Source organism: Hyaena hyaena, unplaced genomic scaffold, assembly GCF_003009895.1.
Source record: "Hyaena hyaena isolate Hyena2069 unplaced genomic scaffold, ASM300989v1 scaffold_125, whole genome shotgun sequence".
NCBI lineage: Eukaryota > Metazoa > Chordata > Mammalia > Carnivora > Hyaenidae > Hyaena > Hyaena hyaena.
This window is the reverse complement of record NW_024080757.1, coordinates 1,500,708-1,515,407: the sequence shown is the minus strand read 5'-3', so window position 1 is coordinate 1,515,407 and position 14,700 is coordinate 1,500,708. Positions and strand designations below refer to the sequence as shown.

The 14,700-nt window shown below is 38.5% G+C and overlaps 1 long non-coding RNA gene across 1 annotated transcript in view; it reads left to right on the top strand.

Moving 5' to 3' along the window:
- Positions 1-1,099: 1,099 nt before the first annotated feature.
- The window catches only part of LOC120235247, a 77,316-nt gene continuing 63,715 nt past the window's right edge, over positions 1,100-14,700 (top strand). The window contains exons 1-2 of the long non-coding RNA XR_005529349.1: positions 1,100-1,262; positions 3,041-3,203. This is a non-coding gene — a long non-coding RNA (uncharacterized LOC120235247). The remainder of the gene's footprint in view (positions 1,263-3,040; positions 3,204-14,700) is intronic.

Genomic DNA, 14,700 nt, shown 5'->3' with positions numbered 1-14,700 from the left:
TTGAGTTGATTATGTTCGTGGTATTGGTCAGCTTTTACATTTTAAAGTTTGCAATTTGTTGGTTTCATATTAAATATGAATATTAAATATTAATATTTTAATCATAAATATTAATGGTTATACTTAATTCTGTAGCCACAAAATGGATACAAATTCTGGACCATGGAAATGTGTGAGCTTCGAGTATAACATGAACTGTATCCATCCCTGCCTCCAAACGTTACTTTACTTGGTCACCCCCTAGCAAGTGAATTACCCAGTGTATGATATTGTTTATGATATTAGAGACTATGTACAGATTTTGAATATAAATATTGATGATGATGATGGTGGCAGGGCTGGCTATGTTGAATATGACAGCAGTAATGGTAATGAATGGGTGTTTCTTTTAATCACAGATCCAGCTAAATCCATTAGCCACCTTTCACAGAGTTTTCTGACACCCAAAAGATTTCGTTTGCTCAAAATTTTACCTACTGCACTTGTACTCTGCCTTGGTCCTCACTGAACAGTGAGAACCTCTGTTCAGCATTTGCTGTATCTCTCTCGATGTGGTTGAGGTCTATATTTCATCAACCCAAAGTCAGAGCACACAGTTTTCCCCTGTTATACATTTATGGTATTAAACAATATGGTATTTCAAGCTTTATGAAAATATCTGGTTAACTTACATTTGCTTAGATACTTCAAGAATTGCCTTTATTGTAGACAGCACATGAGAATTAAGTAACATACATATAAAAGTACATGAAAACCATACCAGAAAATTAGGAGCAATGTTATTTAGGATAGTATTTGTCTAGTCTTTCATCATTATGTTTTCAGGTGTGTTTTTCCATTTAAGGGGTAGCGTTGAAATTGGTGGCTTCAGACATATTTTAGGCTCAAGACAAAGGTTAGAAATTCTCTTGTGTATTATGCCTTGAGAATTATTCAACACAGCATATAAGTCAACTCATAGGTATGCTTTCATCATATTTATGACAGTGTGTTGTTTTTAGAAGTCTATATCTTTTATTCTTCATGCATATCTTCCTACACTTTGAATTGATTCCTTCTTGTCTTTCCCTTTGTCTTTTTTTCTTTTTTTTTTCCAGTCAGATTGCTCAATCCCAAGACAAAGAGCTCTTTGACAATGGGCTAGAGAAAAGGGTTAAAAGATGGTTTAGAACAAATTCAAGAAAGAATGATCCAGTTCACGCTTGGAGAAGCTGAATCCATGAGCTGAATCCAGTGGGGCTGTGGGGCCTGGGGAGGAAATTGTGAGTACTTGCTCTTGATTGAGTATCATTACCCTCTGTTGTCTAGGAAGATGATTGTTATAATTAGCAACAAATGTCATGGGGAACTATAATTTACTTTACCCTGTAGCAAATGATAGTTTACCTTTCTCAGTGCCTTTTTCTACCTAGCCACCATGTCACTCTCCTCTCTTCACTTCTCCATAACAGTAAAATATAGACTAAAATATATCTCTTATGTATCAATGTATACTTATAGCAATAATGTGACTTTTCATTTTTTATAACTAACTGAATGGACACTCTCTCAATTTTTAAGCCCTTTTATAGTTAAAATTCCTATAAGAAGTTTTTTTTCTCTATATTTTCATGTTTTCCTCAATATTTAGGTATTGCTCTTATAATCCCCCCAAATTGTTATTTTTTTAATGGTATAGTTTTATATGGATAGATACAAAGCAGAATCTTTTCAAATCAAAAATGTATATTGAACTTTCTGGAAAGTCAAACTGGGGTGAAGACTGGCAAATTAGAAAATGGAATGAAAACACAACGGATGGGGTGGGGTGTATGGGGAACAGGAACTAAACAATTCCTTGTAGAGCTTGTGCTTCATACAACTAGGAATTGCATATTCTGTCTTACTCACCCCTGCACTGCTGGTACCTAACACACGTAGTTGATAAATGTTTGTGACTCGAGTGAATAGAGAATTATATGGCAGAGTTGATCATGTATGTGGACTGCCAATATTTCTACTTCATAGGGCATGGGAATTTAAAAACAAAAGAGTCCATAGAATTCTGGCTTATTTGACTGTGGTACATAATTTTTGGTTACTCATTACTCAGTAAAAACTTAAAGGATGAAAATAATAAATTTTTTTAAAATTCCTATAAGAAGAAGTGAGAAACCATGGGTTGGAATAGCAGGTACATAGGACGGGTTGTTAGAGATATTTGAGGACTATGCCTTATTAATTTTATTTCTTTGTGTAGTATAAAAGGATGTTAGTTATGGCGTGGAACAGTACTTTTTGAACAGAATTTTATTTTCCCTTGGACTTTATTTGTGGTGTACTTTTTCAATTTCATTTCGATATTATGATGGTCATCCAGTAGAATTACATGTAACTCTTGAGTTAAATTTTAAAAACAGAATCCAAAGCACAAGAGTTTATAAAGCATCATATAATTAATTGTGAAGACTATTGAACTAGCATGGACCCATGTTAGGTATTTACTACATGAGAGTCATGATCGTTGAATTGCCTTTAAATGAAAGTAACTCAAGTGATCTTTTGAAATGTGTCACTATTTGGGACTTTATACTATACAGAGGTGAACAAGCCCCAGTGAGTATTTTTTTTTTTTAATGTTTTATTTATTTCTAGGAGAGAGAGAGAGACAGCGTGAGCAGGGGAGGGTCAGAGAGAGAGGGAGTCACAGACTGAAACAGGCTCCAGGCTCTGAGCTGGCAGTCAGCACAGAGCCCGACGCGGGGCTCGAACCCACGAACCGCGAGATCATGACCTAAGCGAAAGTCGGACGCTTAACCGACTACGCCACCCGGGCGGCCCCAGCCAGTGAGTATTTTTAAATAACACAGAATATTATATTTAGAATAGTAATGAAATGAAAGAAGTCAGTGAAATAAATAAATAGTAGATAAACCTAGGGCAAAGATAAGAGCTTTGCAAACTGAGGAGGGATGTGAATAATGCCTCATAATGATATATTTTATCCGAGTGTAGCATTTTACAGTAGTCCCCACAGTATCTGTGCTTTTACTTTCTGCAGTTTCAATTACTGGTGGTCAGCCAAGACCTGGGAGCACGTGATCCTCCTGGCTCACTGTCGGAAGATCAATAGCAGCCTAACGCTGTATCACAATGCCCACGTCTTTGACCTCGTTTCATTTCGTCATGTAAACATCTTACCATCTCCTGTCATCACAGGAAGGGTGAGTATAGTATAGTATGATATTTTAAGAGAGAGATCACATTCACTTAACTTTAATTATGGCATACTGTTATAATTGTTCTATTTTTTATTAGTTATCAGTACCGTGTCTAACTTAGAAAGTAAACTTTATCATAGGTGTGTATGTATAGGAAAACGTGTACATAGGGATCGTTACTGTCCTTTGTTTCAGGCATCCACTGGGGGGGGTCTTGGAACATAAAAGGGGAGACCGTCATATTTCTTTTACTACCACGGTTCTAGAATGAGTAGTCAACACCTTATTTTGATGTCTCTTCTTTATATCCTTCTGATCGAAATTCATTCTGTATGTTTTCACTGAGACTCTGTTCTAGAATATCATTAATACACTGTTTTTAACCATATGCAGTGGCCTTTGCTCAGTGTTCATTCTCCATAGCATCTCTATAGATTTCAATATTTTTGACCATTCCCTGCTTCTCAAAACAGTTAGCTTGTGTGGTATTGATTCTGATTTGGCTTCTCTCCTGTGGGTTGCTCCTTATCTTGGTACAATTCTTTTCCACTTTTCTAAATGTGCATGTTCTGTAAGCCTGTTTCCAGAATATTTGCTCTTTTCATCCTTTCTAGGGGAATTTCTGGTTTCTAGTCCTCAACCATTTCTCTGTGGACAAGACTATGCCAACTGATATTTTTTTCCATCTCTGCAATTGTCTTCTCGAGACTCCTAGAGTCCAGGGAAATGAGAGAGAACTAAAACGATTAAGGGTGTTTTGTGAGATCAGAAAACTATCTAGTTGTAAATTTGGAACTCCAGAAATAATTGGAACAATGGAGATCTGGTTGGTAGAAACCAAAATGAAGCTGGAGTTTATTTTATATTTTTATTTTTGCACTCGCTTGAAAGAAGAATCTTCTCAATATACATTTTTATCTTTCATGCTTAATTTCAGAGTTGGTTCATATGCTGGTGCATAGCTTTTTGCTAAAGGTCAATAAAATATGTACTATATCCAACTATTTTGAAGTAATTAGTTCAGGTACTAAGCAGAGGTGCATAGTTTCTCGGGTGATGGAAAAATTCAATTTCTATTTATAGTGAAAATTTTATTAGTGGCACTGGGGCAAGTCCATTAATTTATCACCACTTACTGATTTTGCTGTTATTGATTACAGTATTTATGAAGTGATTTTAAGCTCTCAGAGTGCCTGGATATCAGGTAACACTCCTTCCTTCATTTATTTTTTTATAGGATTTTTAAAAACATTTTTAAATTATTTTTGAGAGAGAGAGAGCGTGCGCGAACAGGGGAGGGACAGAGAAACAGGGAGACACAGAATCTGAAGCAGCCTCCAAGCTCCAAGCTGTCAGCACAGCTCGAGCTCACAAACCATGAAATCATGACCTGAACTGAAGTCAGATGCTTAACTGACTGAACCACCCAGGTGCCCTCCTTTACTTTTTTTTTTTTAAGTTTATTTATTTTGAGAGAGGGAGAGAATCCCAAGCAGGCTCTGCACTGTCAGTGCAGAGCTCAATGTGGTGCTCAAACCCACGAACCATGAGATTGTGACCTGAGACAAAGCCAAGAGTCAGATGGTTAACAAACAGAGCGCCTCCCCCCCCCCCGCCCCCCGACCCCTGGAGTCCCGGAGTCCCTTCCTTTATATGCTCAGTTGACAAGTTCACTTGCTGAGGCCTCATGAATGTATTTCCATAGGTTTGTTTTCCTGATTCCTGGAGCCGCAGAGGCAGAATTTACTCTATACATTCTAATTATATAGGATTGCCCCATAAGTTCTTGATTTTTTTTAACCATATTCTTGTACATTGATAGGATTTTAAACTAAGAAACAAACAACCAGAAACATAAAGAAAACCATGCGAGAGACAGACATTCGAGCCCAAGTTCAGCTTCTGTGTCCTGAGTGAAATGTGACTGTAAGACCATGAGATTGGTTTTTCCATGTGATTGTGAAACTAGTCTCATTACCTTAAACTCCCGCCCTGACTGCTCTTGTCACCATAAAAAGTGCAAAGAATACTCTCATTTGCTGCCTAAAGCTTGGTTTGGCTAATGAAGGAACTATTTCCGGGGCACCTCTTGGCATAGGAAGGCGTCGTGTACAGAAGCATTGCAGTTACTTCTGAGACGTTACACCGTGTTTGCTTAACAGGTTAATTGCCCTCAATTTCCTTTTGTTTGCATTTGCTTCCTTTTGCTTCTCTGTCAGTTTTCCTCTTGTCCACATTGTCTGGGTCATGATTGTCGACCAAAATGTCCGGACTTTGGATAATTCAGTAGATTTAAACAACATGGTGTTCATTAGGGAAAACTGCTGAATCCACAAGGACCCTCCACTCTTTCTCTGAGCCTCATGGGCCTTCGGCTGTTTCTTTTACTCTGCAAATTTGAAGGGACAGTTGCATAAACAATATTTTCCCCTTTCTTATGTCATTTTCTGAACTGGAAATATCTGCATTTGGCCTTCAACATACATGGGAACTATATTGGACAGTAAAGAAAAGCTTTTGGTGGAAGTAAGAAATATCTTAGACTGGGACACCTTGGGTGGCTCAGTCAGTTGGCTGTCCATCTTCGGCTCAGGTCATGATCTCACAGTTCATGAGTTTGAGCCCTGCGTTGGGCCCTGTGCTGACAGCTCAGAGCTTGGAGCCTGCTTAGGATTCTGTGTCTCCCTCTCTCTCTGCCCCTCGCATGCTCACACACTCTCTCTCTCTCTCTGTCTTAAAAATAAACATTAAAAAATAAAGTATCTTAAACTGAGAAGTACATCTAGTGAGACAAAATCATTAATGTTATCAAATATTTTCAATAAAAACATATTGAAATAGAAAATTGATGTTACAGTAAACACGTTAAGAAAATTGCTACACTAGAAATTTTGAGATGGGAGTTTAAGAAATTTATTTGAATATTTTTTTAATGTTTATTTACTTTTGAGAGAGTGAGAGAGAGTGGGGAACAGAAGATCTGCAGAGGCTCTGCACTGACCGCATAGAGCTTGATATACAGGGATTGAACTCAGGAACCGTGAGATCATGACCTGAGCCCAGTTGGACACTTAGCCGACTAAGCCACCAAGTTGTCCCTTGAATATTTTTATTTGACCTGCTCCTTTTAAGGTTATTTAAATACTTAGATTCAAACTGAATAAATCGGAGCACTATGAGTTACCAAATATTAGAAGACTTAAAAAATATCACCATATTCATATCCCTGCTAAATTCATTCTGTGTTCTAGAGTTTGCCAAAACATACAGTAATATTATGATAAATCTCTTGAAGGGTATTTTGTGATAAAATAATTGGAGAAAATGATTTCTTTATTACATAAAGCAAAACATTAAGATATTAAGAGTAAATACTTTCACAAAAGATTGAAATTCAAACAAATAGAATGCTCAGTTACGTTCTATGTGTTCTAAAATTTTGAATCTTGTTTTATTTCACAGTTAGATTTTTGACTGATAGATTTTGATAAAACAGCAAACATCCCCTTCCCCCCCCCCCCCCCCCGCCCCCGGCAGCATACCAAAACCACAACACCTTAAGGGAAATCTGTTTAATTTTATTTTTTAAATTTTAAGATATTTAAGAGTTATGCTCTCATCTTCAGTTCTATTTCAAAGTAATAAAAGCATAGGTACACAATGTATTTATTTTCTTGTCCTTCAGGCCTTCCACTGATTAGATTATTAGTTATTTGATTTAAAAGATACACCAGTGTTTTTGCTTTTATTTTTTAAATAAAGCAGGCTACTTAATCACATACTGTATGTAAAGAGAAAACAGGCCGGCAAGTCTATTCTATTGTACATCTAAAGCAGACCTAAGAGGCGCCTGGCGGGCTCAGTTGGTGGAGCATGAGACTCTTGATCTCAGGGTTGTGAGTTTGAGCCCCACATTGGGTGTAGGGATTGCTTGGAAATAAAATCTTTCTAAAAATAAATAAAACTGCTTTATGGGGCGCCTGGGTGGCTCAGTTGGTTAAGCGTCTGACTTCGGCTCAGGTCATGATCTCACAGTTTGTGGGTTCGAGCCCTGTATCGGGCTCTGTGCTGACAGCTCAGATCCTGGAGCCTGCTTCAGATTCTGTCTCCCTCTCTCTCTAACCCTCTCTCTCTCTCTCTCTCTCTGTCTCTCTCTCTCTCTCTCTCAGAAATAGATAAAAAATATTTTAAAAAAGTTTTAAATAAATAAAATTGCTTTAAAAAATAAAAAGTAAAAAAATAAAGCAGTCTTAAAACACACCAAGAAAATATAGCAAAATATCACTCAAAGTAAATTATGTTAAGAATAATTTAAACTCGGGGTGCCTGGGTAGCTCAGCTGGTTGAGTGTCCAATTCTTGATTGCTGCTCAGATCACGACCCCATGGGCTCCATGCTGAGTGTGGAGCCTACTTGGGATTCTCGCTCTCTGTTTTTCTCCCTCTGCCCTTCCCTTGCTCACATTGTGTGCATGCACATGTGCATGCATTCTCTCTAAAATAAAAAAAAAAAAGTAAAACTTAAAAAAAAACTTTAAAAGATAAACAATGACAAGACTATTAAATGCATATCATAAAAACCTACACACTTGCTACAAATACAGCAAAAAGTCAGCACTAAGCTTTTTACCAGTTAAGTGAAAATTTTTAACCTGGACAATTCCACGGTTCACAGAGTTTATGTGTTTAAAAATAGACCAATTATTCAAGAGGTACAATTACTTTGCATACTAACCGTAGACAAAGATGTTTCGCAAGGCTTCTCATGATGAGAATGATGTAATGAATGGTGACCTCCATGAGATTCCTACAGAGGAGTTCAGAGGGTCTGTTATGAAAAAAATTATATATTAAATATTTAAGACTTAATGTAGTTATATTAATATATGTAAATGGATATTTGAGTACAGAAATAAAACATCAGTATTAAATAATAAGCTACATATTCTGTTTTTTCTAGAGTGTTACAATGAAGCAGAGAATAGAGAGGTACACTCAAATTCTTCGGATGTGCATGGTGCACGTACATGAGCCAGCATTGCCTGGAATATACATCTGGCCATGTCATTTCTTGCCGAGCAGAGGAACTCATGTGTACCCCTCTGAAACCAAAGCCATCATTTATTTTTTTTTGAAAACTATCTGTAACATACAACTGGATTATAACTTTTTTAATGATTTTAGTTTTCGGTATTCTGTACCTAATGTGGAGCTCAAGGTCAGAACTCTGAGATCAAGAGTCACACGCTCTACTCACTGAGCCAGCCAGGTGTCCCTTACAATTTTTGATCATATTCAGTACATTAACTTATTTAATTCTGTAGGCGTATACTTTGCAATCAGCTCTCCTCTACTGTACAGAAACGACCTGCTATCCAAGATGAACCATTTCGGAGGCTCTTTCCCGAGACTTAAAAAGAAACGCCAAAAGGCATGCATGATTGGTTTGCCTGCGTGTATAATTTTCAGGTTAATTTTTTTCAGCTGGGTACCTTCTGCTGGTGAACTTTGGGGACCTATGGGTCCCTTGATCTGTATTTGCAAAATTATATCCTGAGGAAATTCTTGCCTCTTCCCTTTGGGACTGAGAGGCTTTCTACTCACCGTCTGCCTTGTTGGATGGACACCTCAACCTTCCTACGAGAGTGTTAGGCCATCCCAGTGTAGGTGTGTCGTTCCATGCCAAGGCACAACATGGGATTCCTCCGTTCCAGCTAGCTGGTGGGGAGTATACCTTAAGGTCCCTGCTGCTCCAATTCTCTGGAAAGCTCCCTTGAATGAAGGCATGTTTATAAACATGTATGTGCACAAGCACACACACATCAGGACACAGACACACACCACTGGAAGTATATGTGGTCCTGCCGGGAACTGCATTAATTGCTTATTGCTCTTGGCTCCTCAAATAACTGCTTTTAATGAATTGCTTCTTTAGTGCGATGCCGCAGCCTACAGTGAGTAATTTTATTTGAAATGGTCTTATGAAACACGAGGCTGCATTTAGCGTAGGATACTGTTGGGTTGGTGCATCGCATAGTGCCATCTTTATGAGGACCCACGGGAGGAGAGTCTCTTAGATTTCCAGGCAATGCCTGTCCTGGGCCACATTCCCGATCCACGCAATGGATAATGCACCTGATTGGGCTTCATCTGAACCCTGGACTTCGTGGCTCTGCCCAGCAAGGCTCTCCTCGCTCCGAATGCCAGAAGAGGTTGGCTCAGTATGTGATCTAGCAAGGATGCAAGTTTCCATATCCACAGGCAGCTTGAGTCCTCACTTCAGCCCTGGCTTCTGAGGATTTCTTCTATTGTCGTCTTCCCTTAATGCCATTTCTTATCCTGTTTTTCTCTTTTCTTTGTACCTTGTATGGATTTTAAGCTACCTTAAGTAATTTATGGAAACGAGCATGAGAATTGTGAGGACAGTGAAAGCTCTGACCCTCCACTATTCCATACCCTTCCAGTCTGGGGCTCCCTGTGTTCTGTAAGTCACCCCTAAAAAAACAGATCGTACTCAAGACTTGCTCACTGTGACCTTTTTCCGTACTGGTAAAATGACGTTTCACTGCCTTCCCCAGAAAGGACATGAAATATGGTTGCTATTCGTTCTGTCTCTGCACATCACTTCTGCTCTGCTCTTCAAGCATATAACTTTCAATACAAAACTGAAGGTTTCTTGGAAGTGTTAGATTCTGTGAACTTAGTGTTTTTGGTGACACACTCATGTTGTCACTCAGTTTCTTGGGTGACTTAGTAAAAGATTCGAACTCCTCTCTGAAATGAAGACACACACTTAATAAAAAAAAAACAACAAGATGTTTACATAATTATTTTGATAGGAGTTGACAGTAAGAGCAGAAATTCTGAGAAATGTGAGCAGTAAATATTGTCAGTAAACTCAATTCTCCTTTGTCTAAAAATCTTAAGTGGTGTAGCAGAGGATTCAGTATATCCAGGGAGTAGCTTTTGCATTTATACTTTCGAGTAGTTAAGTTGAATATAGGAAAGTCATTTCTATTAGGTTATCCTTGATGCTCACATTCATTTTTCATGTAGACAATGAGTACTTCGTCCCCTCTACTGTTCTAGCTGTTGGAGGTACAGTGGTGACAATTCAAAATCCCTGCCTTTGTGGAACTTACATTCTAGTCACAGGAGGAAATAATCAATGAGTGAATGAGCAATGAGATGAGATCATTTCAGATGGTTGTAGGTACGGGGAAGAAGAAGCTGGCGCATGGCATGATGACTTTGGTTAGAGGGTTCAGGGCAAGACAAACGTTTTTGATATGAGACCTGCGTGAGAAAGGGAGCCAGCCACGGAAAGAGGGCTCCAAGGAAAGAGTGCAAGTAGTGTAAATGGTCTGAGATAGGAACACGCTTGTGTGTGCTCAGGGTCCAGAGAGATGTCCAGGGGGCTTGAGGGCAGAGATGTCAGAAGACGTGGGTCAGGAGGATGAAGGGAGAAGGCAGATCATGTGGAGTCCTTAGCTGTACAGGTCTATCTGTTCAGACCTCCAGCAAGTCCTCTAATGTGTCTTGGCCTCAGTTTCCCTTTCTTTAAAATGAAAAGGAATGAAAGCTACCTTAAAGGCTTCTTGGTGAAGATTTTTTGTGTTAACTGATGTTACGTACTTGGGAATAAGGTAAAAACTGTATGTGTTCTCTGTTGTTAGTATGTATATATGCATCGTACAATTTTCCTCCTAATAATTTGTTTATTGCCCTGATAGGCTTTTAAAGCTACCAAAGGTCTTGGCAATCACATCCCATCTTGACATTTTACAGATGAGGCTTTAGCTCAGAGAAGTCAAATGGCCTATACGAGTTCCCACAAGTAGTAAGTAAATGTTTAGACTAGAATCTCTGTTTCTTGATTCTCAAGCCAAGAACTTTCTGCTGTTGGATGGTGTTGGCCTGTAGTGAACCTAATGGCTTGGAATTACTTTCCTTAATATTTACCTTCTAGGATTATATTTAGAATAGTATTGTTGATCCTGAATGCTTTTGTAAAGCCTGAGATGGTTACCATATTGGTAGTAAATTTACAAGCTAATGATTTACTGACAGTTGAAAGATATTTGGAGGTAATTAGAATTTGAGATACTCCTAACTAACGGATTAACCACAGTTTCAACTATTCCTTTAGTAGTTTTAGCATGCATACCTTTTTTTTAAAATATATTTTTTAAATGTTTTATTTATTTCTGAGAGAGACAGAGAGAGAGAGAGAGAGACAGCATGAGCAGGGGAGGATCAGAGAGAGAGGGAGACACAGAATCTGAAACAGGCTCCAGGCTCTGAGCTAGCTGTCAGCACAGAGCCCGATGCGGGTCTCAAACCCACGGACCGCGAGATCATGACCTGAGCCAAAGTCAGACGCTTAACCGACTGAGCCACCCCGGTGCCCCACATGCATACCTTTTTAATAAGATGGGTATAGGAAAAAGATTTCATTATAGGGTTCATTCAGACCCTCAAAAACCCCTCTGTCCAGTACGATTCTAGGTACTGGAAATACAGTGGTAAACAATTTGGAGTCGCTGCTGTCATAGAATTTACACTCTTCTCAGGGGAAGCAGATAATAAACCCTTGGGTAAACTAACAACTAACTAAAACAAGGTAATTTTAGGGCAGTCCCCCAAAATACTTTAAAATTGGGAAATCAGACAGTCAGTGACCTGACTGTCATTATGATGGATAAGAAAGTTATCACGAAAATTGGAAGAGCTAATCACAGTTTAAATGATTAACTCACTTACACAGCTTATGTTTCAAACCTCTGTTCTCTGGCCTCACTACCTACCGATAAACAACAGAACAACTTACATACATTCAAATGCAGGTATGCGCATGGTGTTAACCGAGTGATGGTGTTTAATATACGGCATAAAGACTTTGCTAATGCATCACTATCTAGGACCAAAGTTATTTCATCCAAAATGTATGCCTTGGTGGCTCGGAGGGATTTTCAATTTTAACTTGTCTCTATAGGTTTTCCTAAGCAGAGCAAAATTGGTTCGTGGGATAATCTTTTTTGTTGTTGTTTTTCCTCCCTTTGCCACTTTGTTGGAAATCTCTTACCTGGGAAAGGTTTTGTTCCAGAAGTTCATTTGTAAGCCATTTTGATTGAACTCCTTTGCCGCAGACACAGTGTTTAGCGGGGGGGTTTAAGTTCAAATGCCGGTTCACAGAAGTTTCTTTCTTTGTTCTTGAAGCTTAAAGGCCGCTTTACGGAGCGCCCGTGAGTTTTGGCCCCATTTGGTTTAGAAGAAGTAAACACAGGAGGTACATTTTTCTTCTTCTCTGAGCTGTGAACCACATCCAGCCCATTACAGTAAACTGGTCCGGGTGTAGTAGCCTTCTGCACCTGTGGCCTCCCTTTCTGTACCTCTGCCTCCCCAGGGCACTCTTCTTTTTAGGCCTTCGTGGTCTTTTTGTTCCCCCAGTAAAAGCTAAATGTCCCTTATTCTCAGTTTTCTGTCTTCTTGCAATAATATCTTTTAACTTTCGTTCAAGAACCTGCGTTTTGGTGTCAGGAAATTATGTTCTCAGAGTTGCCTCCCTTTCCTCCCTATCCACACCCCCTATTTAGTCAGAGCTGCAGCTGACTGGGCTCCATGTGTTCATGGAATGTTCTGGTTTCTTACTTTGGGGTGGTATACGGGATTTGAAAAATCTATGAGGTATCATTCAGGGCAAGCTTAGTTCCGTAAGAAAAAAAAAAAGCTGAAAAATTATAGCAATATTAGCCGATTGGTTTGGGTTCAGCCTGCTGTTGGCATCTGCTTTATTTTCTATATTGTCTTTGTGCACTTGGCTGTCATGTTAGAGAAATCTACTACATGAAACCCTAGCCTAGGCGAAAAGCAGACGGAAGCAGGAAATTTGTCCCCCAGCACTGCAAAGATAGTAGGTAGGTCTGCTGCCCGCCAGAAATAGATGTAGTTTATAGTTTGTTCAATTCCATTGCTCACATTTTTTCATTTCCTGTTCTCAGCTGAACAAATGGGGGAAAAGAGAAAAAAATCACTCCCATAAAAAGTACATTTCCCCCTCTGGGTTCGATGATGGAGGGGCATCTATAAACAGAGGCATAAAGCCCCGAGGAAAGGAGATATTTCCTAAATGTTGTCTGATAGTCACATTAGCTTCCAAATAAAAATTGCCTAAAAATATATTTAGGACATATACCCAGAAATTTTGACATATGGTCTGTGATATTTGGCTGAGTTCATGGATGATATGTGAGCCTGTCTGGAGGAGCTTTGATGGTAATTGTACAAGCCTGGAAGAGTCTGCTTGGCAGAAACAGATATTTAGGGATCTCTGGAAACTTAGTGGTCACATAGAAGAGTTTGTTTGATAATTAACGCGAAGGAATGTAAGTAACATAAGCTGTGACTAACGTGAATGAAACGTTTTGAAAATAACTGAATTATCCGGTTTTGGGTTTTGTAATTTCCAAAAGAAGCTGTTTGCCAGGTCCCAGGTAGCCATGGCAACTGTGTGACCTTTGTCAATACGTGTGGATGAATTCTTGTTTCCAGGCTGCTTAGGGGATCACAGTCACTTGTTTAAGCCGGTGTTACCTCTAAAGCGTAGACCACATACGTTTATAGCATGTGTAAAGTTATAAAGGCACAGAGATTTAGGAGAAAAAGCAAGATTTGCAGCAGTATGTGTTCAAACCTGTGTTTACTTGAAAAGTCGAGTTTTGAAGAAACCTCATGCTTTATGAGAAATCCCACTGAATTAGAAAATTGAGTGTCTGTTTCTACTTTGGCCATCTAATTTTGTGAATTTAGACAAATGTCATCCTCATTCTGGTGTTTGTTTATGCACCTCTAAAATGGGAAGATTATCTCGGTGATTTTCAAGATTCCTTCATTATCTATATATCCAGTGAATCACGCCAGGCAATTAGTAGTATGCAAAACCCCTTTTATATGTCAAGGCTGTTGGCTGAAATATCTACAAAATTGTATAAGAAAAAGTACCTGAATAGTTTTTTATTTTCATTTTGATTTTTATTTAAAGATTTGTCTAGCCATTTGCTGACCTCTCAAGTTCTGGCATTATTTTTATTGGAAACTAATTGAATTTACTATTAACATTTCCAATATTTAATCACCCCTTCCATGCACAGTGCTATACATACCATATAGTGAGGACTTCTTTGTATCTTTTATTTTTTAAAAAGTATATAGATAGATAAAGATATAGATAGATATAGGTAGATAGATATATAGATATAGTATAAATATATATTTAATTGAAGTATAATTAACATACAGCAACGTAATAGTCTCAAGTATACAATATAATGATTCAACAATTCTGTATATTACCCAGTGCCCATCATAAGTGAACTCTTAATCTCTTTCACCTATTTCACCCATCTCCCCGCGTCCCATTTCTGGCAACTCCCAGTTTGTTCTCTATATTTAAGAGTCTACATTTTGTTTCTCTCTTTTTTCTGTTTTTGTTTGTGAAATTC